Below are 20,746 nucleotides of genomic sequence, written 5' to 3' on the forward strand. Positions count from 1 at the left end.
GGGAAAGGTTCTTGCTGAGGATAAAAACTTGAGGATCATCCTCATGTACATCATATTGAAAGCCGTAAGATGAGATGAGATTCCCTCAGAACTGACTGTAGATTCAAGACAGAAAAGGTCCCAAGGTGGAGCCCTGGCGCACCCTGACTTTTAAAGAAGTGGCTAAAAGGCAAGAGGAGGACCGGGAGAGTGTGGTATCCGGGAAGCTAAGAGAAGAGAGAGAGTCAAGGAGAGAACACCAGCTGGGTTAAATGTCGTCAGCGGGTCCAGAGAGAAGGGGGCAGACAGCTGACCTTGAGGACTGATCGTGGAGCCGTGGGGTGGAAGCCGGGCTGCCGCGGAGTCAAGAGAGAGAAGACAGGACGTGCATGTGGCACAGGCAATTCTTTCAAGGAATTTTGTTGTAAAGGAAGGAGGAAACATAAGGTGGTAGCTGGAGGGGGAAGTGAGAGGAAGGAAGAGACTTTTTCTTTCTTTTTAAGATGGGAGAAATATCGTATATTTATACGCGGATGGAAATAATTCAGCAGAGAGAGAGAGAAGGTGATGGTGCGGGAGAGAGAAGACAGAAGTGCCCGAGCCACGTCCTGGAGTAGCTACCAGGGGGGTCCCATTGTGTGACGGGCGGGGTTTGGCCAGGGCAGGGCAGGGCGGGGCACCCACAGTAATGAGGGAAGGTCAGGTACGTAGACGCAGAAGCAGGGGCAGGTGGATGTGGTGGTGGGAGTGTAGAGGAGCTCTGCTCCAATTGCTTCCATTTTCTTGGTGAGGGGAGAAGCAAGGCTGCTGAGAGGGAAGATGGGGAGGTGTTGAAGAGGAGAGGAGGTGTTGGTGAGAGAAGAGAAGATATGAAATCATCTGGGAGTGGGAGAGAGAATAGACTAGATGAGTATAACATGTGTGGGGCATCATTCAGGCCCCACTGAACTATCATGGATTTAAAGGTGACTAGAGTGTGATTGTGTTTTTCTCCAGCCATCGGGAGGAACAGGCCCAGAGCAGGTGGAGAGTTAAATTTCATCAGGGTTATGAAGGCCTCAGGTGGAGACAGGGGCACAGGATGGATAAGCAAGTGAGTGACGGTAGTGATTTGTTACGGAAGAGGTGGATGAGGAGAGAGGGGAGGACGTGAGGATGCTGGGGGACAGTGAGAAGGTGGTGAGATCTCCAGACCGTAGGACTCCAGGTCTCAGTGGGGTCATAGCATCCTTGGAATTGGGGTACTGAGGGAGTTAGCTGGCGGATGGAGGAGGTGGTCCAAGAGCGAGCTGCGGAGGGGCTGCAGGTTTGGGTAACGACAAGGTTAAGGCATGACTGTGGATGTGGGTGGCTGAGACAGGTGGAGAGGAGCTGCAGGGCCTGGGAAGCCAGCCAAGCTGCCCAGTGTTCCTGGAGGCCAGTCTGAACTCCTGTCCTCACAGAGAGTCTCTAGTAAGCATTGCCCTCTCCATGAAGGTGCCAGCGGCTTTGCTTGGGGAAGGGGCATCAAAGGTGACCATGCCTGAAGGAAGGAGAGGAGGGGAGAGGGGAGCAGAGCAAAGAGTCTGCTTTTACATTGAGCACCGTATTTATGGTCTTGCCTGCATAATCATATCTCCCACTACGTACCCATAGGCAACAGATGACTGCTTCTTCAGTGAATGGCTGATCAACTCAGTGCGATGCTTTGTTTGGGGGTGCAGCACAGGATAGGTGGAAGCTCTCCCCGACCTGCCCAGTGAGAAGAGATAGGGTGAGCTTCTCTTGTCCTCGAATCCTCATTTTGCATGGGGACCTGCGGCCCTGGGCAGCTCCTTGCCCTGCCTGGGAGTGTGCTGCCTTGTCTTCTGCACCAGGCAGCCAGCTCTCTAAGTTTCTGTGCTCTTTGCCATGAAAGAAAGTCTCTGCACGCTCTCCGTGCCTGTGAACCTTTCGCCATCCCCATCCCCCGCTCCCTCTTCCTGCCATGATGACGCAGGCTGGTGTCCGAGTGATGAGGGATTTGATTTACTGGACGTGGTAGAAAGAGGCGCTGGAACTTGAGAAATCACTTCACCTCTCTCATGCCTAAGTTTCCCGATCTGCAGAAATGGGTAATAATTTATATTCTTCTATAAAGTTGCTAAGATGTTCAAATAATTATGAAAGTGCTTGGTAAACTGTAAAGCTTCTAAAACAAATTACTTGTTAATGTTTTATTATCTTTGTAGAGATAACAGCAAACGAAGGCAAGAAATTCAAGACCGAGAGAGGGCAAGTGAACAAGAATTACATTCTGGATGGAAGAAAGCCCTAAATAATATAAATCTTGGAGGAGCCAGCCATCCTAGACCAGATTCCCATAAAAATCAAACCAGGAAGAAATAAAGAAAAGAAGTTAAAGTTCATTGCTGAAAAACCATGTTTTTCTTTTAGCCCCTGGGGGAGGGGGTTATTATGTTAGTGTAGGAATGGGAATGGTCAATTTTTCCCAGTAAGAACCTTTTGATGTGTTACCACGACTCACGGGCTATGACTCATGTATTACAACTCTCACTAGTATCTGATAATAGTTTATATTCCTTAACAAGGAGATAGATGAAGCAGAGGGATTACATAATTATTTTCTTTTCAGTTTACACCTTGGATTGGATTGGATATGACATGATAATTTCAGGAAGAGAAATTTTTTCTCCCCCCTTTAAAGAAAAAAAATCTCATCACTTTCTTCAGTAATTACATTTTCAAAATGCTTGTTAAAATCAACCTCAGACCTGTTATTGTCACACTTTGTAAATTACTATGTCAAAAATTAATTTTTCTAAGGCTAGGAAGAAGGTTAAATTGATACGAACCCCCCACCAAGATATCTTCACTGTCGTTAGTTATTCTAACATACATTTATTATCTATTTTTGAATTATATTTGTTATTTTGAATTATGTTTATCAAGATTTAAAAATCTATCAGTTCATCAAAATGCAATTAACTACACTACTTTCCTACCAACCACTTGTGTCATCAACAGGATCAATCAAATGTAATAAAAACATCAAGGCAGCAATGCTAATGCTATTTTAAATAAATATCATTTATTCCATTTTATTGAAGACTAAGCATACCTAATCACAAATACTCTAATCTGGGTCCATTCAAGACCTACTGAACTTGGAAGACAGTTTCAACTTTGTCTAGATTCTTTTTAAATGTGTCCTGTTGAGTGTATTCCTGAAGAATAAAGGAGTTCATGCACTATTTTAGTTCAACTACCTTGATGCCATTAGGCCAGGCCTACCCTGACTTTGCAGGATATTGAAATGATGATGAAGATGATGATGAACATATATTATTGATCTGAGTAATGACAGTGCTTAGGCACTTTGCATATCTGCATTTTAATCCATCCCACAACACTGCAAGTTTGAGGAAACAGCCCTAAAGAGGCGAAATAATGTGCCAAAGGTCACTCTGCTAGGGTTGATGAGCTGGAGTCCCAAACCAGGTCAACCCCTTTCCAGCATTGACATGATGCCTAGATAAATATTCTGCCAAATGAAAGGATAAACTTAATTTGAAGAATTTTAACAAGGCACTTGATTCAGGCCAAAATTATAATTTGGAGGCCAAGTCATTTAGATTGGTACTCTGCGTTGGTTAACCTAACCAGTCAATTTCTGTTTCACTGAGTGCCTGTGGATTTGAGTCTCAAAGAATATGCACTTGGAAGAGTTAAGAGGAAAAAAGTTTGAGGCATCTGTCTTCAAGAAATTATCCAAGGCTCACTTGGTGCTGTGGCTCTTCCCTGGAGCCAGCTATGAATCAGGACTTAAATTAATTTCTTTCTGCCCAGAAGTCTCAAGGCAGCGATGTTCAGAAGGAGACTCCTGGGCACTAGGACAGCAACAAAAATGGAAGAAACCTCGCCAGCAAGGTTCTCAAGTGATGTCACCAAGTTTGTCAGCTTCGCCCAGATTTCCCAGCTGTGGCCCCCACTGTGATTGGACTGGGGTCCTGTGCTTCTGGCAGTCATGTGAGTGTCCCGTGGCCAGAGCCTGACGTTGTCCTTCCAGGCAGGGACTCCATGTAAGGCAAAAGAGACGCCTCTCAACCCAGCTGGGCTTTCATTGAAGAGAATCAAAACAAGAGGCTTAAGATTCTGTTCCCAGGCCAGGAATTATGAGAGGCTGAAAGATACTATCCAAGAAAACGTAAGTTTCTTGTAAGGGATTTATAAAATTTATGTTTTAGGACACTTCAACAGATGTTTCCAATAGACCAAGTACCCACTCCCACCCTCCTCTTGCAAACATGTTGGGGGCTGCCCTGTGCCGAGTGGTTAAGTTCACGCGCTCCACCTCAGCAGCATAGGGTTCCGCTGGTTTGGATCCTCGGTGCTGACATGGCACCACTCATGAAGCCATGCTGAGGCGGCGGCCCACATGCAGAACTAGAAGTACCTACAGCTAGAATATACAACCATGTACTGGGGGACTTTGGGAAGAAGAAAAAAAAAAGATTGGGAACAGATATTATCTCAATTTAAAAAAAAGAAAAGAAAACAAAACACATTGAATCAAAGCACAGCATACATTCAGAAAGGGTATAAATCCCAAGTATACAGCTCAATAAATTTTCACAATGTGAGCCACTGGTGTAACAGGACCAAATCAGGAAATAAGACTGACCACTAACAGAAGGCCCTCCAGGACAACCACTCTCCTGACTTTAATTGTTACAGAATAGACTCGTTCTGCCTGTTTTTGTACTTTATATAATTAGCATAAATTGTTGTGCCCTGTGATGGTTAATTTTATATGTCAACACGACTGGGCCGTGGGGTGACCAGACACTGGGTCTAACGTTATTCCGGGTGCATCTGTGAGGGTGCTTCCGGATGAGATTAACATTTGCATCAGTCGACTGAGGAAAGCAGATTGCTCTCCTCAGCGTGAGTGGGCCTCACCCAATCCAGTGAAGGCCTGAATAGGACAAAAGGGCTGAGGAAGAGGGAACTCCTTCTGCCTGACTGCCTTTGAGCCAGGACTCAAAGTTTTTCCTGCTTTTGGACTTGAACTGAAACATCAGCTCTCGTGGGCTCCAGCTTGCTGACTGCAGATCTTGGAACTTGTCAGCCTCCATGATCACATGAGCCAATTCCATATATACATATAATATATAAGCATATTATATATTTTAAGGCATTTTTAAAAAAACATTGTTGAATTGAATTTATTGAAATAACAGGCATTTAGTTATCACACATAGTGAGACGTCTGGATGCAGGTGGTTCCAGAGCTGCTCCATCCAGGGCACTGGGTCAACTGCTCTGAGAGCTTCTGGTCTTTTCCTGTGGCTGGCAGGAACAACCCCCCGCAGCAAATGTCAAAGGAAGGAAGCAGCGATAACTTGGCTAATGAGAGACATCATTCATGTATATATATACATAGACATTCGCACAGAGTCACACGTCACTCAATGACGGGGACACGTTCTGGGAAATGCATCATTGGGTGATTTCATCATTGTGCAAACATCATAGGGTGCACTTACACAAGGCTGGATGGCCTAGCCTACTACACACCTAGGCTGTATGGTACTAATCTTATGGGACCACCATCGTACATGTGGTCTGTCATGACCAAAATGTCTTTGTGTGTCATGTCACTGACTAATTATTAGTCACTGACTAATACATACCCTACTTGCTTTTGCAATATATTTGCTTAATGTAATGAACAAAGTCTGTGTTAATTAACAAACTTGAATTGAGTATGTGGAGTCTTTATCTGGCATCTGTCATGTCTTATAAATGAAATGTTTATTTTTCCTATTGTATTTCTTCTTGAATTATAATATTGATGAAATGGAAGCCTCCGGAGGACTGCGTATCCTGTTTTCAATGTAGCTGAGATGGCAGAATTCACATCTCCCCAAATGAGGACAGTTACAAACGATGGAATGAGTAAGTGCAAAATTCCACCTACACCCTGAATACACAGGGCTGTACCTGGCACGGCCCCCCGCAATCCGAGCTAACAGTCAGCGGTGAGCTCCCTGAATGGTTTGCCCAGCCTTGAGGTGAACTAAGAAGCAGATCCAACGCACAGAAGCAAATTCCAAGTGAGTTTTCTTAAATAAAGACTTGTGCCTGTCACGCTACAGACAGAGGCCCACCTGGCCTTCGCTTTAATACTTCCTCAAATGGACAGTAGTGGGGTGGAGGAGGCAGGAAGATACATCTGGGGCCCGTGTGCCACCACAAGCGTTTCCATGAAAAATGTCCACACTGGTCAGTCAGTCCATCATTCGTTGGAATCTGATCGACATGCCAGCCGAGGCCTCCGTGTCCAGCTGGCTCCTGCATCTATAGAACGTCTCAAAACCTCACATTACCCTGGCTAAAAAACTTGGCCCCTTCCTTGGTTTCCATCAGAAATCCATCTGTACCCACTATTTTGTGAATTTTAGTATAATTTTACTGAAGGTTTTGGAGGATGGGTGGCTGATTGTGACACAGTGTGCAGTGGCCCTGTCTCAGTCCCCATCCCTTTTTGCTTTTCCTCCTTCTCAGGAGTTCCATAAATTATGGATAGTAATTTAGCGAACATCTGTTGCCTGAGAAAGCCCTGGGAGGCCTTGCTCTGATCCTCAAGAGGCTGGTCAGAGTACTTCTTCCAAGCACGTACAGTGCTTCCCCAAAGAGATCTAATGAAATAAAAGTTTCCCCATCTCATTATAACTTGACCAATGACATGAATTTTCCATATCTCAGCATTAGTCTAGGCACAGGGAGAAATATAGGGGGACGTAAGATATGATTCCCTGTCCGCAATGCATTAGAGTCAGTAGGAGAGAGAACGTACAGGAAATAGCGGGGAAACACTTCAGGACCAAACTGTGTGGTAATGTCCACGCAGTCAGGGTTGAGAGCGGGGCTAGGTCAGTGTGACTCAGCCAGGGAAAAGGACACCAAGGGAGTCTTGTAGGATGGGCAGGATTCGGTTTGGCTGAGTGTAGGGAGGAGAGCTGTTCAGAGTATGGACATAGCATCAACAAAGTAATGAGTATGGCAAGAAGGAGTGTGTGCGTGTTTGTGTGTGTGTGTGTGTGTGTGTGTGTGTACCGGGAGGACCTGGGCACTTGCTGAGAACAGATGAGAAATAAACTTGGCTGACAGGATGGAGTGAAATTATGATGGGCCCCAAAAGCCAGAAAGAGATGTGCACCTTGGGACTAGCGATACTGGAGAGGCCCAGCAGATTCCTCTGGGCAGAAAGGGATCCATGGGTAAACCACATGAAGAAGCAAGCCTAGGCTGACAGCAGTGAACAGGCTATGCTGGGTGGGAGATGGGCTGTCACTCAGGCCGAGTTAAATGTTTGGATTGGGAGGGGTGAGGGGAAGGGAGATGAAAAGGCAATCTGAGCATATAGGAAGCATTGCTCCTGGCTGTAGGAGTAAAGGAAAGGGGCCTGACCTGAGGGTGGCAGCCCTCTCTGAGTGCTCTGCTGAGAATCAGAGAGAGGCGGCCCTGGCTGCGAGAGGGGGGTGCTTTTCCGTCCAGACGTCTGTCTTTCCCTCCGCAGCCCTCCCCTCCTCTCCCGTTATCATTCTTTCATCTTCCGTGCTCATTTTTGCCGTGACACCTCTACACTCCACCACCAGTATGTCTTCCTGAGGCTCTGCTTAGACAGGGCTCTTAATGACCAGCAAATAAATAATAAATGAGTCGATCCTGTGTCCTGCTGGGAGGGAGATCCTCCGAAGTTACTGAGAACCTCCAAGTGTTTGCTGTCAGGAAGAGGTCAACCTGGGGCGATGGGTAGATTCCAGGAGGTCCACGAACTTAGAAGTTTACTCACCTCCCACCGAAACCCAGCACTTCCTCCCATTTAAATGCAGGCCACAAACCACAGCAGCATTAGTAGTCCTGTGACGTTGTCACCCATGGAACTCACAGACATTTTTATATCATGTTACAGCTGTTCTGGAGCTCATGAAATATCACTTGCACAACTTTGATAGTTATATTAGACCTGCTGTTCGATCTTGCTGTTAAATGTGTTAATAATGAGGTAAATAGATTCTTTATTTTAAAAATATTTGATTTAATTTTTTTCTTTTATAATCCTATATATTTTACTTTTAATGCATACGGAAACATTATTCTTATAAGAGGTCCATAACCTTCACTGGACTGCCAAACAGTTCCATGGCACAAGGAAAGGTTAAGAAAGTCGGCCACGTTCTCATCAGTCGGGGTCTAAGCTGTGTACCTCTTCTGGACTCACTGCAGTCACCGTAAGTATGACTCACCTATCAACGAGCTGCCAAAACCGGGGACTCAACAGAACGTGGTTGCCTGGAAACTAAAGCCCCGTTAGATTGTTACCTTGTTTTTAAGGAAAGAAAGCTTCAGATGCCTATGGAAGGCGCCTACGGAAGCTTCCTCGCTCCCACATATCTCAAAGACCACCCCCGAGGATGTCCAGCCCCTACCAGAGATCAGAGGGCACTCTGCCCTCCTCTGCACTCATGACTTGCATCCCGTTCACTTCATGGTCTGCTGCAGGAGCGGGTAGGGGACCAACAGACTTTGAAATAATCATAATAATCCTCCTTGACCTCAAATATTTATTAAGTACTTCCTGCATAAAGGACCACGTGCTAGATGCTATTATATTACAAGGAACCTCAGTTTCCTCGTGCAACCATAATGATATCTCACATTTTATTGCTCTTAACAAAGTACTGTCTTACTTCACATTTAATTCTCACACTTTTGAGGATGATATTAAAATATTCCCCATCTTATATATGAAGAAACTGAGGCTCAGAGAAGCAAGGAAGTGTGCCCGGCCCGTGGCAGAGCCAGGCCTTGACAGTGAACCCTTGGCTCCCGGCAGCCTGCACTGTGGTCTGGGGGCTTGTGCTGTGCATGGTGCGGGGACCGCCCCTCTGAACCACAGCTGGGGACCACTTTCTCTGATGTCCCTTGTGACCAGTGACTGGGGATGGGTGTGGTTTCTGGTTTCTGGCCTCATCAGGGCCCTGGCTTCCCTAATCAGAACCATGAGAGTGGCCCAGGGGTTAGAAATGATGGTGACAATCGCCATCTGGTGTTGTGGAAAAATTCACGGGGTGTTCTCCCCTGTGTTCCCGGGCATGGCTCTCTTCATAACCTCTGGGGGAGTAAATCCTCAGTATGAGAGCCCACACTGTGGTGAATATCCCGTATGACGCCCCACTTCCTTTTGCTCCTCAGTTCACCTCCTAACTGCAGTTTTCATTCCCTGAATCTTGATTCCTAAATGATTAGATTCTGTAGATGGATTATCTCCATCAATTCTGTGTTGATGTTGCTGAAGTGGAAGACGGTGAATTCAGCCCGGGTCACGTTGAGTTTAAGGAGGCTCCCCGAGGATCCATCCACCAGGAGACGGGTCCTGGCACGCTGCACGGAGATGTGAACACAGTGCATTCGTCGTAGAAATCTAAGCTACCAACCCGATACTTCGTTGTGAACATCGTTCTGGCTGCAGTTTTTAAATTTGGATGTCAAGGAAAACGAAATCCTATTTTTGCAGACTTCTCAACAACTTCATACCTGAAGAAGAGTACGTGTTAATGATTTCATTTAGAGATCCTGAGGAATGTTCCCATTACGAAGTGTTAAGTATTCTACCATGAAGTGAAAATTTAAAAATCTATTTGTATTACCTTCCAAAAATAAAACAGTGCGACCTGCGAAATTGTAGTGTTTCTGCCTCAGAGATACCAGGTAAGCAGTTCACACTTAATAGATTCTGTCACAGAGATCTTCTCTGTTCTTACAAATGCTTTTGTAGGATTGCAGAGCTAAAAATAGAGCTGAAGGTAACATTCATCTCCTCCAATATACATAATTTGGAAGTTCTGCTAGGTGCAGTGATTTTAGGGGCTGGCAACTTCCTGCTGAATGCTAGCTGTTTTGATGATCCCCCTCAGTTTTTCAGGTTACAATGCTGCCTGGTGTTTAGCACTGTTCCACATTTTAATTCTCATTATCTGGGTGATGAGAGCTACATATATGTGACATTCCAAGAGAGGTAGCAGTTCTCCTTCACAGAGCACAAGCTGACTTTGGATTCGAGAAATCCAAATTCCACTTTGATTTTCTAGCGAGTTATTGTATGACCTTGAGAAATTGCTTCACGTCTGTTGAAAAATCTTAGTCTGTCCTATCCAACAAAATGAATATTTCTTGCTTGAAAGGGTTTTAAGTAGTCCATTGAAGAGATAGCTGCCTGCACGTTTATATACATGTAAAGCTTGGGTATGATGGTGCCCTCACCCCTGAACCGACATGACTGTCCAGGTCCCGCACCCACACATACCTAACCAGAACCTCTGTCCCAATTCCAGTTCCCGGGAGAGAAAATTCCTCTGACGCAGTTTGGGTTCTAGCCTCTGTGCCCTGGGAAGAGCAAGGTCATTTAATATGAGGGCTGGGGGCTGGGGCAATTCTTAGCCAAGGGAGAGTGGGTGGGCAAGCACCCAGTTCCGTCTGCCTGGACCTTCCCCTGGGTGTACTGTCTGGTTTGAAAGAGCCCCGTAGGCAAAAGATCAACGTGCTGAGCTGCTACCCACAAGCTGGGAGAACATGGCTCCCACGTGCATAGGAAGTCATAATGTCACCAACTGATGACGCGGAGGAACTTGAGGGGGGTTTCAGAAGCATGTAACTGTTTCTCCAAATTGTTCTTTTGGTTATCTTAAGAGATGCAATCACCAGCCGTCTTTAACCAGACCGGAGCCCCAGAACAAGAGCAGCACCCACACAGATGAGCTGAGAGAGGCCAAGTGAGCAGCGCAAGCCAACACCCACCTCGCCCTTTGAATGTTCGTTCCCCACCTGAAGTCAAAGGACCCTGCTTCCCCATGTGCCGGGACAGCCACAACTTTGGAAATCACTCCACCTGGGCTCCTGTTTGCTGCGAATAAGCTGGACATTGTGTGACAACTACTTGTGGTGGAGAACCTGATTTTAACTCGCCAGGGGGGAACCCACTTTGGTTTGGTAACAATAACGAGACAACCTCTTCCAAAATCCCATCAATTCTCCACACCTCCACAGGCGGGAAAGCCTTGAAAATATATCTGGCCCTAACATTTTAGTGGCCATTATCTAAACCATTCTAATGTCTGCTTCTTTTCAGAAATAACATTAACAACCCACCCAAATGTTTTCTTTTGAGGCTGTGTTGGCTATCGAGTGTTAAATAGGGAATTTGTTGACTGAAACAAATGTTTTGGGTCTCCTTAAAACCGTTGCCAAAACAAATGCAGCCCTTGGCCAACTCTCCTCCAACGAAGCTGTGATTGGAACGGAGCCGCGACTGGAACGGAGCTGCTTATCCACGATCCAGGGCGCAGGCCCAGTTTAGCTGAATCACCTGGGTTTTCTGCCGGGTGGCTTCAGGGGTTTCTGACCCTCCACTGGACACTGGCAGTGAGACTTTGGTGCCAAGGGCCAGGGGAAGGCACCTAGGGAGCTGTGTGGCTTGTCATTACTGCCCAGTTTGCTGCTTCATAACCACGGTTCTCTCTGAGAGCCTCACAGCTGTCCTTGGAAGAGGGCAAACTTGGTTGTCCCCATCTTAATAGTTCTTTCACATTTTTTTTCCAGATGTGGAAACTGAGACACTAAGAGGACACTAAGAGAAAGTAACATGACTTTGCGTCATCATTTGATTTTGTGATTTAGAAACTCCAAGTAGAGTGAGAGGTCATTCCCTGGGTCTCTAGAGGCTGGCTTGGCCTCCACGGCCTGTGGCCCTTCTGCGGTAAAATGTAGGGGCACAGCCCTCTTCTCTGAGATCTTACCTCTTTGGATTTCCTGTGTGCTGGAGACTATGCCAAATTGGGGGAAATCTACGTCTATTACTAGGGCAAATCTCACTTGTTCCTGAGATGGCTCAGAGAGTTGAGGTAGGTGGTTTTAACCTTCTGGAAAAGTGTGTCTATTTTCCCCATCACACTGCACTAGAAGCCACAGTCACAAACTCTCTTTATGCTAGCCTCTCTACATTTTTTCCTTGAAACTTTCCAAACATGCATAACAATAGGGAATACAGCATAACAATCTGGACTATGACAGTCTCATGTACCCATCCCCCACTCTTTTTTTCCTGGATATTTTATAGTAAATTCGAGGCATCATGATGTTTAACACTTAAATTCTTCATAAGCACCTCAAAAATTTCTTATTGGAAAGTTATAATGCCACTATCACACCTAATAAAATTAACAAGAATTCCCTAGTGTCATCTAAGTCCATATTCAGATTTCCCCTTGTATAGTTAATTTATTTAAATCAATGACCTTATAAGTTCCACTCATTGTATTTGATTGTTTGACCTCAAAGTTTTGAGTGGAGAACTCAGGGCAGAGGGTTAAGCAGCGTGGCTGTGTCAGTGTCCCAGACCCCTCCCCTCTGAACTTCACTTTTCCTTTGGAAATTCTCTTGGGATTCCCTTTGCCATTACCTTATGGGGACATCAGTTATACAGAGTTCCCATTTAAAACTCTGTCGTAGTGACTATACAAAAAAATCCCCCCTTTCTATATCTTCCTTATCACAAATAAAGTAGGATGGCATCATCAAAAAGAACATTACAAAGACAGCAAAAGAAAAATTGAAATTAATCAGCCACAGAAAGAACTCAGAGACTATACAAAGTTAGGTTTACAAACTGTAGGTCACCGATCCCGCAATAGTGAACGTGATTAACAAGCAAACAGAGCTGGTTTCTTTGCACACCCTGGGTTAAGATACTATATTCTCTTCCCGGCCCCATGTGGCTTGTCAAGATAGCTCCCTCTCCATGGGGCCGGGCCTTCCTATTTCCAGCACAAGACAACATCTAATTGTGTATCTTGTCCTTCCCCAAGAACAATATAAAACATTCTTCTGTCATAAAAATCCCCTATCTTTGCCTGGTTCACACCGTCCAGCCCCCCGCCCGCTAGCTCTCCATGATAGTTCCTGGTTTTCCATCTGGGAGAGAAAATCAAATTCCCAATCAATTCACAAGGTAGGGATTATAACCACGAGCCTTTCCCACCTTAGCCTGTTGGCTCTCAGCTGTAGAGCCTTCAATGGCAATTTACCCTTCAGTGTCCTCACCTGTGGAATGGGACACTGTTTCTATCTACCTCATAGGCTTGTTGTGGGACTGAGATGAGATCATGCATGTAATGCCCTTATATTACTGTGTGGCATAAAATGGCAAGAGTCAATGAATGACAGTGATGATGATGGTGATGATACTGATTCCAGAGTATTCCTCCTCCTTCCTCACTCCCCACGTCTGATCTCATAGGGAAGTCATCCTGCAAAGGTCTAAAAGATAACAATATACTTAACATAAGGAGGTGAAAAAGTTTCCTCTTGGGTGGAAATATGTATGTGTAGGAAAATACCAAGCTGAAAGGTAGGTAAGATCCTGAAGTCAGTTGTGTATAGGTGGCAAGCTATCAGTGGAAGGGGGAGAACTCCTTTGCCACAGAGAAGGGGGAGGAATGTCTGTTTTTTTCCCTTCTTAAGAGGTGGGGGAAGAAGAAGACAGAGGGGAAAGAAAAGAGTGGCAGGATTGAAAAGGGCCAGGAAGACTGAGAGTGGTCAGGGAAGGACACAGAGGTGGGCACGCTGAGAACCGTGACTCTCACTGTCCTCGGGAAGTCATTTGTGTTCTGTGTGCCCCTTATCCAGTTCCCTCTCCAAAATTTCCAAGAAAGTCTATGAATTTCAGAACATTTCATGCTTCACGTGGGAGGCGGCTTTGTGAAAGTCAGAGGAGCATATATAGAGAGAGGGATTAGGAGACAAAGGATTTGCAGAAATCTTGGGGAGAATGCTCTGGATTTCCACACGCCATGGTTTTGGGGGCTTTGGGAAGCCCTGTCTGACATCAAGGTCACGCTAACAGTTCAGGAGCCTTCACATACCGATGATAAAATCTACTATGTGGGTAGATCCCACAGTAAAGGGGACAGTCTGGTCCCCTCATGGTCACTGTAATAGCATTTACACATTTGAGTGTGTAATTATCCAATGTCCTGGGATACGGAATTTACCTTCCTTATAAGGGAACCAGGCCTTTCCTAAGATGCATTTATTTCATCAAAGTTTTAGCTCAAAATAGCTGGAGAAAACATTTGGTTCTTATAATAAAGAGCAATTTTGAAACGATCACCCTGTAAAGTCTATATACTAGAATGAGGGCACTATCCATTAGGAGAAGAGGCAAAATCTATTCTATTTCATTCAAATTCCACACCCCACTTCTGGCCCGGTGCTCTGGGTAACGGCAGGTGTCATCCTGAGTGATCTCACTCTCCCACATCATGTCTCTGCTTACAAACGTGTCACCTTTCACATAGAGGGATAATGTCACTGACTCAGCCTTGCTGGGACTGACCACTGGCTTCATCTTCTAATCCTAGGGCTTGACTGGCGCTGCTCCACCTGCACCTGGCTGCACGGTCAGCAGGCACCTGTGTTGCCCGCAGCCACAAAGGGCAAGGAATGACAGGTACAGTCAAGGCTACTTGGTTGTTTAAGCAATCAGAGTTTATTGATAAAGGGAAACAGAACAAGGAGTGGGGATAAAGGGGAACAACAAATCGGTACTTACAACATCCACACCACAATGAGCCAGGGAAGTCCCAATAGTTTGTACAGCGGGTGAGAGTGCTGATCGTCCAGGTCTGAGGCAAAGCGTCCTTTCCTCAGGGAGACCTCCAATTATCCTATGCCTGGGACTCCCTTTCATCCCAAGGTTTCTCTGCGTTCTGACTCAGGGTTTTAGACATTTGGATATTTTGAGTTATTTCTTCAGGGTTTTAGACATTTGGATATTTTGAGTTATTTCTTCTTGTTCCCACGGATGGGGTGCTTTTACCATTTTTGTTCCTACGGATGGGATGTTTCTAAAGTCCTGTCAGGTGCCCTTCCGGGTGGCCAGGCCAGACAAGGAACATGACGCAGGACATATTTTTTTGTAAGTTGTGCCTTAGAGTCAAGGCCGAAGTGGCCATCTTTGGCCCCGAGGCTAGACGCATTCCTTTGTGTGGGGCCCAGGCCCAGTGTCCATGGAAGGTAGGGGAGGGGGTCAATGAACTCTGTACAACCTGGGACTGGGGAGGGTTAGGTGATAGAGGTGAGGAAGACTATCTCATGGGCCAGATCCCTGCGGCACTGAGCTCTCTCCTACAGAGCTAACTGACCTTTCACTGCCCATACCACAAAACGCCAAAGCCATCTGTCTTCTATCCCACATCTCTGCATCCCAAATTTTCCTGGGAAAGTTTCCAGGAGCTGGAGCTCACAGAGCTTGTCGTTAGCTCTAGGCCTTCAGAGCACTGCTGGGGCTCAGTTAGGAGAACTCGTGTGTGCTAGAGTGTTGGGGCAGGAGATGTAAACAGAAGTGGAGAGGCTCCCGCAGCAGTGCGCTAGCATTTATCCAGCACTTGCTTTCTGTCAGGCACTGTGTTAAGGTTGTCCGTGTGGTGTCTTGTTTGCTCTCCACGGCGACACTGTAAGATAGGTAGGAACATTTACGTTCCTGAGCTATGATGAGACAAGGGCGATTTAGAGAGGGCTATAACTCACTCGAGGCCATATTGCTAGTTCTCACACAGGTCTATATGACCCCAAAGCTCATGCTCTTACTTATGGTATCCTACCTCTTTTTTGGATTTGTGGGTGCCATGGGCTGTGTCCAAATCTGCTATCACTTCTTTAAAATCCAGGTGGAGGGGAGAGAGGAGGTTCCCACACCCATTATTTTATAATGCAAACTCTTCCTAACCTTGGAGATTGCAGTCTCTGGTGCTATCGTGGGTACCAGGGTTAGGACAAGGTGGGCCTGGGAAGCCTGCTTCTGCTCAGGGCTGAGGGATGTGGGGTGCTCCTGCCTCTGGCCAGCTTTTGGTCCAGATTTCCTGAAGGATGTGGAGGAAAATTCTCTCAAAGTGTCTTTATGCGGAGTGCCCTGGACTCTCCCCACGACGCTGGTAGGGTAGCAAATAAAAATCCAGGATGCTCAGTAAAATCTGAATGTCAGGTAAACAAATAATGTTTTAGTATAAGGATGCCTGTGCAATATTTAGGATATACTTATACTGAAACATTATTTGTTGTTTATCTGAAATTCAAATTTAACTGGGTGTTCTGTACTTTATCTGGCAATCCCAGGCCCAGAGTTCCCTAGGATGGAGCGGCTGTGGATGGTGGCATGCATCTGGAAACTGCACTCTAAACCAGGCCTAGGCTCTGTCTGAGGCTGCCCAGAACTTTCCTGGTGGCCTGAGAGCAGCTGCAGATGAACAGGCCCGGCAGGAGTTGCACAGAGAACATCCCTACAGTGAATCTTTGCCCAGAGGAGCCTGAGCACAGGATGCCAGGGCAGCGCCTTGTGGGGTCTTGAGATGGGGGAACCGCGAGCAAGAGCGGGACGCGAGGCAAAATAAAAGGCGTAGCAGAGCCCGCCGCCAGGGACGTCATTCGCTGGGCGGCCATCATGAAGTATCAGACTGCCGGGCTGAAACGCGTGTTTCCTCCGTCTGGAGGCTCGGAGTGCGAGACCCAGGCGGCGCAGGTTTGGTTTCTCCAAGGCCCATCTCCTGGGTTGCAGATGGCCGCCTGCTCCGCGTGTCCTCACGTGGTCTTCCTTCTGTGTCTGTCTGTCCCCATCTTCTTATAAGGACACCGCGGATTAGGGCCCACCCTCATGACCTCATTTTAACCTACTTACCTCTCTGGGCCCTACCTTCAGATAGAGTCACACTCTGAGGTTCTAGGGGTTAGGACTCAACATGCGAGTCTGGCGGGGACACGGCTCACCCCAGAACCACCAGCGAGAGTCAGGAAGCCTGTGAGTTGGTGCGCGCGGGGGACCCGCGGCCGCTGCCCGGAACCCGCACCTGCCCAGGCAGGCCCGGCGGCCGGCTGGAGACCCCCGCGGGCCAGCGTGAACCTCCGGAGCGCCGGGCGCGGGCTCGTGGGGAGCCGCGGGGCCGCCTCCTCTCTTCGCGGGGCTGCTGCACACGGTCTCTCAGCGCCTCGGGCCCGTCCCCGCACCTGCGAGCCTGCGGGGGCGCCCTGGAGAGCGGCGGGGGCGGCCCTCCCCGTGGGAGCGGGGGCGGGGGCGGCCCCCCCGGGGGACGGGGGCACAGGCGGGGGGGGCGTGGGCGGGGGGGACCGGCCCTCCGGGGGGGGCGTGGGCAGGGGGATCGCCCCTCCCGCGGTGGGGCGGGGGCAGCCACGGCGGCGAGGGAGGCGGAGGATGGCTGTGCGCGGCGGCGATGGGCCGAGGCTCCTGCCCGGACGACGCACCTCACGGCGGCGCCCGGACAGCCGGGCTGCACGGCCGGGGCTTCGCCCAGAGGCTGCACAGACACTGCGTGCTGACCGCTGGCCGGCGACCGCGGACACCGCGGGGTCCCAGCCGCGGCGTCTCGGCCGCTCCCCCGGCGGCGGCGCGGGGCGTGCGCCTCCCGGCGAGCAGCTCAGTTAGCTCCCAGCCCCGGGCGGCGCTGTGGCCGCCTGTCACAGACGGGGAAGCCGAGGCGCTGAGCGCCTAAGCGACGGGCCCGAAGCGAGAGCCAGCGCGGCGGCCTCCGCTCGCGGCTGCGGCCCCTGCGGGCGTGTGTCGCCGGCCGGAGAGGAAGGCGGGGGCCGCCGGCGCCGCGCTGCTTCCTGCACCTCGTCGCTCAGTCCCTCCGGGGACGCTCTGCGCGACGGGCTCGTGCGGACGCAGCGCGGTCCTGGCGGGGCGGTGGAGGCGCGGGGCGCACCGCGGCCCCGGCTGCCTGAGCCCGGCACGGAGACCCTGGGGCCGGCCTGCGCTCCGCCGGAGGCCCTGCCGCCCCCGGGAGGCGGCCTGCGGGACTCGGGAGGGCGGGGGCCCGGGAGGCTGAGGGGGGCGGCGCAGCGAGGCCGGGCCGCGGGGCGGCGGCCGCGGGAGGTCAGGGCGCCTGCGGGGCGGGGACTGCGGGCTGTCTTCTCCTGCAGAGCCGCCGGGCCTCCCAGCCAGCCCCGCCTGTGAGGACGCCAGGCCCCCGTCGTCCCGTCGCCGGGCGGCCCCGGGATCCCAAGATGCCTGCGGTGAAAGCTCTTCCGCAGGAAGCAGCCCAGTGCAGTGTCCCTTGCCTGAGAGGGTGAAGCTAAGAGGCAGAAACAGTCACCCACTCGTTGCCCCGACGCACTCAAGGGTGGGCTTGGAAGCGGCTAACTGTGGTTCCAAATTGTTCTTTTCCTTCTGTTATGTCAGGGAGGTGCCGCCAGCAATGACAATATTACCTCCATGTTCATCTGTGGGTGTCAGGTGATCTGTGTCAATCTTGTGCATCTGGCAGGGCAGGGAGTCTTATCGCACTTTAATATAAGAACCACGAGGCTCAGAGAGGTCGTACTAACCTCCAGTGGCAAAACAGGGACTTAGATAAATTCAGTGTAATTTGTAGATCAGAAATGCTGTGATGCTTTTGTAAGTAGAAAATTTTATTTCATAAATGTCTGGTACATAGTAGGTGTGCTTACTGAGTGAATGAACACATGAAAGAACCTGAGAAATTGGTAAACTTTTCCTGTGGAAACCACCTTTCCCAAAGGGAGACTGTCATCAGGTTCAGAGCTTTTCCTCAAGTAGCTCTTTTTCTCCCAGGAAAGACACGAAAGGCTGCCTCCTGCAGTTTTGGGAGCCCACTGACTCCCATGATAAAGTGCGGCAACTTGGTACGTGAGGAATTATTTCCCTTTAATATGCTTTACACTTCTTCTGATCTTGAAGGCAAAAAGAAAGTAATGTCTGTGCTTAAGTCGATCCAGCAAGCTGTGGCCTGGGATAAATGAAGGAGCTCTGACTAGCGGGATTTGGCTCACCGCTGACCAGGGGACCCAAGGCCAGCGTGCCTGCACAGCCTCCATGGTGGTCTTGGAGAATGAAGGATGGGGCTGATGCGGGAAAGGGACCCCGCCCGGCTGCAGTGTCTGCATGGAGAAGGACGGCAGCCTCCTGCGCAGACCCGCACCCTGAGTCCCTGGTGGTGGCTGCCGGCAGAGAGCACAGCTCCTTGTGGGACTGGGACCCAGGGGGAAGATCCACGATGCTGGGGGCTCTTCCTGGAGAAGAGAGTTCAAGAGGCACCTTGAATTGCTTGAGTGGGTTAGGGCGCTTCTCTCTGAGAGGGAAGGGGCGGGAGACTGTATGTTTGGGTTACCACTGCTGAGCCCCAGAAGAGGAGCCTCAGCCCTGCCAGGAGGTCAGTGTGCTCAGAGTGCCAGAGACCACTCGGCCACAGTGCTCCAAGGTGTAGGGCCAAGTCTGGGCGTTTGAGGAGGCCTTCTCCCAAGGGGGAGAGGTAAGATTTAAGAGGCCAAGAAAAAAAAATCTGATTCATATGAGTACAAGTAGACCTTACTTTATACAACACTGTATTCCAGACAACCACTATGTGACTCGAATCATTTTTTAAAAACATTTTTAATTGTAGTATAGTACAAATAAAATTTGCCTTCTTAATCATTCTTCAGCGTACAACTAGTGGTATTAAGTACATTCCCATTGTTTTGCAATCATCCTTCTCCAGAGCTCTCTTCATCTTACAAAACTGAAACTCTGCACCCATTAAATGACTTCATTCTCCCCCACCCCAAGGCCCTGGCAACCACCGTTCTACTGTCTGTCTCTATGAGTTTGACTACTCTAGGTACATCAGGTAAGTCGAACCATACCTTATTTGTCCTTTTGTGACTTGCTTGTTTCACTTGGCATAATGTCCTCAAGGTTCATCCATGTTGTGGCATGTGTCAGAATTTCCTTCCTTTTTAAGGCTGAATACTATCCATTACATATGCATATAGCACATTTTGCTTATCCCTTCATCTGTCAGTGGACACTTGGGTTGCTTCTGCCTTTGGCTGTTGTGACTAATGCTGCTATGAACATGAGTGTACACAGATCTCTTCAAGATCCTGCTTTTAATTCTTTTCGGTAGATACCAAAAAGTGGAATTGCTGGATCATAAGGTAGTTCTATTTTTAATTTTTTGAGGACCTTCCACAGTGCCTGCGCCATTTTACATTCCTACCAACAGTTCACGAGGGCTTCACTTTCTCCACATCCTCGCCAACACTTGTTATTTCTCTCTCTCTTTTTTTATAGTAACTCCCCTGCTGAGTGTGACCGTGCTTCTGATTAGCATTTCTCTGATGATCAGTGGTGCTGAGCATCTTTTCAAGTGCTTATTGGCCATTTTCATTTTTTTTTTTGAGAAACGTCTATTCCAGTCCTTTGCCCATTTTTTTTGTTTTGTTTTGTTTTTGTTTTTTGTTTTTTGTTTTGGAGGAAGATTAGCCCTCAGCAAACTACTGCCAGTCCTCCTCTTTTTGCTGAGGAAGCCTGGCTCTGAGCTAACATCCGTGCCCATCTTCCTCTAGTTTATATGTGGGTCGCCTACCACAGCATAGCTGCCAAGCAGTGCCATGTCCGCACCCGGGATCCGAACCAGCGAACCCCGGGCTGCCGAGAAGCGGAACGTGCGAACTTAACCGCTGCGCCACTGGGCTGGCCCCTCCTTTGCCCATTTTTTAATCAGGTTTGTTGTTTTTCTTGAGTTGTAGGAGTTCTTTATGTATTCTGGATATTAACCTCTTAGCAGATACATGATTTGCAAATATTTTCTCCCATTCTGTAGGTTGCCTTTTCACTCTGTTGATTGTGTCCTATGATGCACAGAAGCTT

General features: G+C 48.5%; 1 long non-coding RNA gene across 27 annotated transcripts in view; it reads left to right on the forward strand.

The window, feature by feature from the left end:
* LOC124249089 (uncharacterized) overlaps positions 1–17,181 on the forward strand; it is a 58,616-nt gene extending 41,435 nt beyond the window's left edge. For 11 of the 27 annotated variants that reach the window (XR_006891251.1, XR_006891263.1, XR_006891262.1 and 8 more), the window contains 6 exons: positions 1,615–2,072; positions 2,190–4,165; positions 5,828–9,738; positions 10,717–11,927; positions 14,445–14,533; positions 16,198–17,181. This is a non-coding gene — a long non-coding RNA (uncharacterized LOC124249089). The remainder of the gene's footprint in view (positions 1–1,614; positions 2,073–2,189; positions 4,166–5,827; positions 9,739–10,716; positions 11,928–14,444; positions 14,534–16,197) is intronic. The other 16 variants (XR_006891257.1, XR_006891268.1, XR_006891259.1 and 13 more) reach the window with 15 other exon arrangements.
* Positions 17,182–20,746: the final 3,565 nt, after the last annotated feature.

Source organism: Equus quagga, chromosome 12 (assembly GCF_021613505.1).
Source record: "Equus quagga isolate Etosha38 chromosome 12, UCLA_HA_Equagga_1.0, whole genome shotgun sequence".
Taxonomy (NCBI): Eukaryota; Metazoa; Chordata; class Mammalia; order Perissodactyla; family Equidae; genus Equus; species Equus quagga.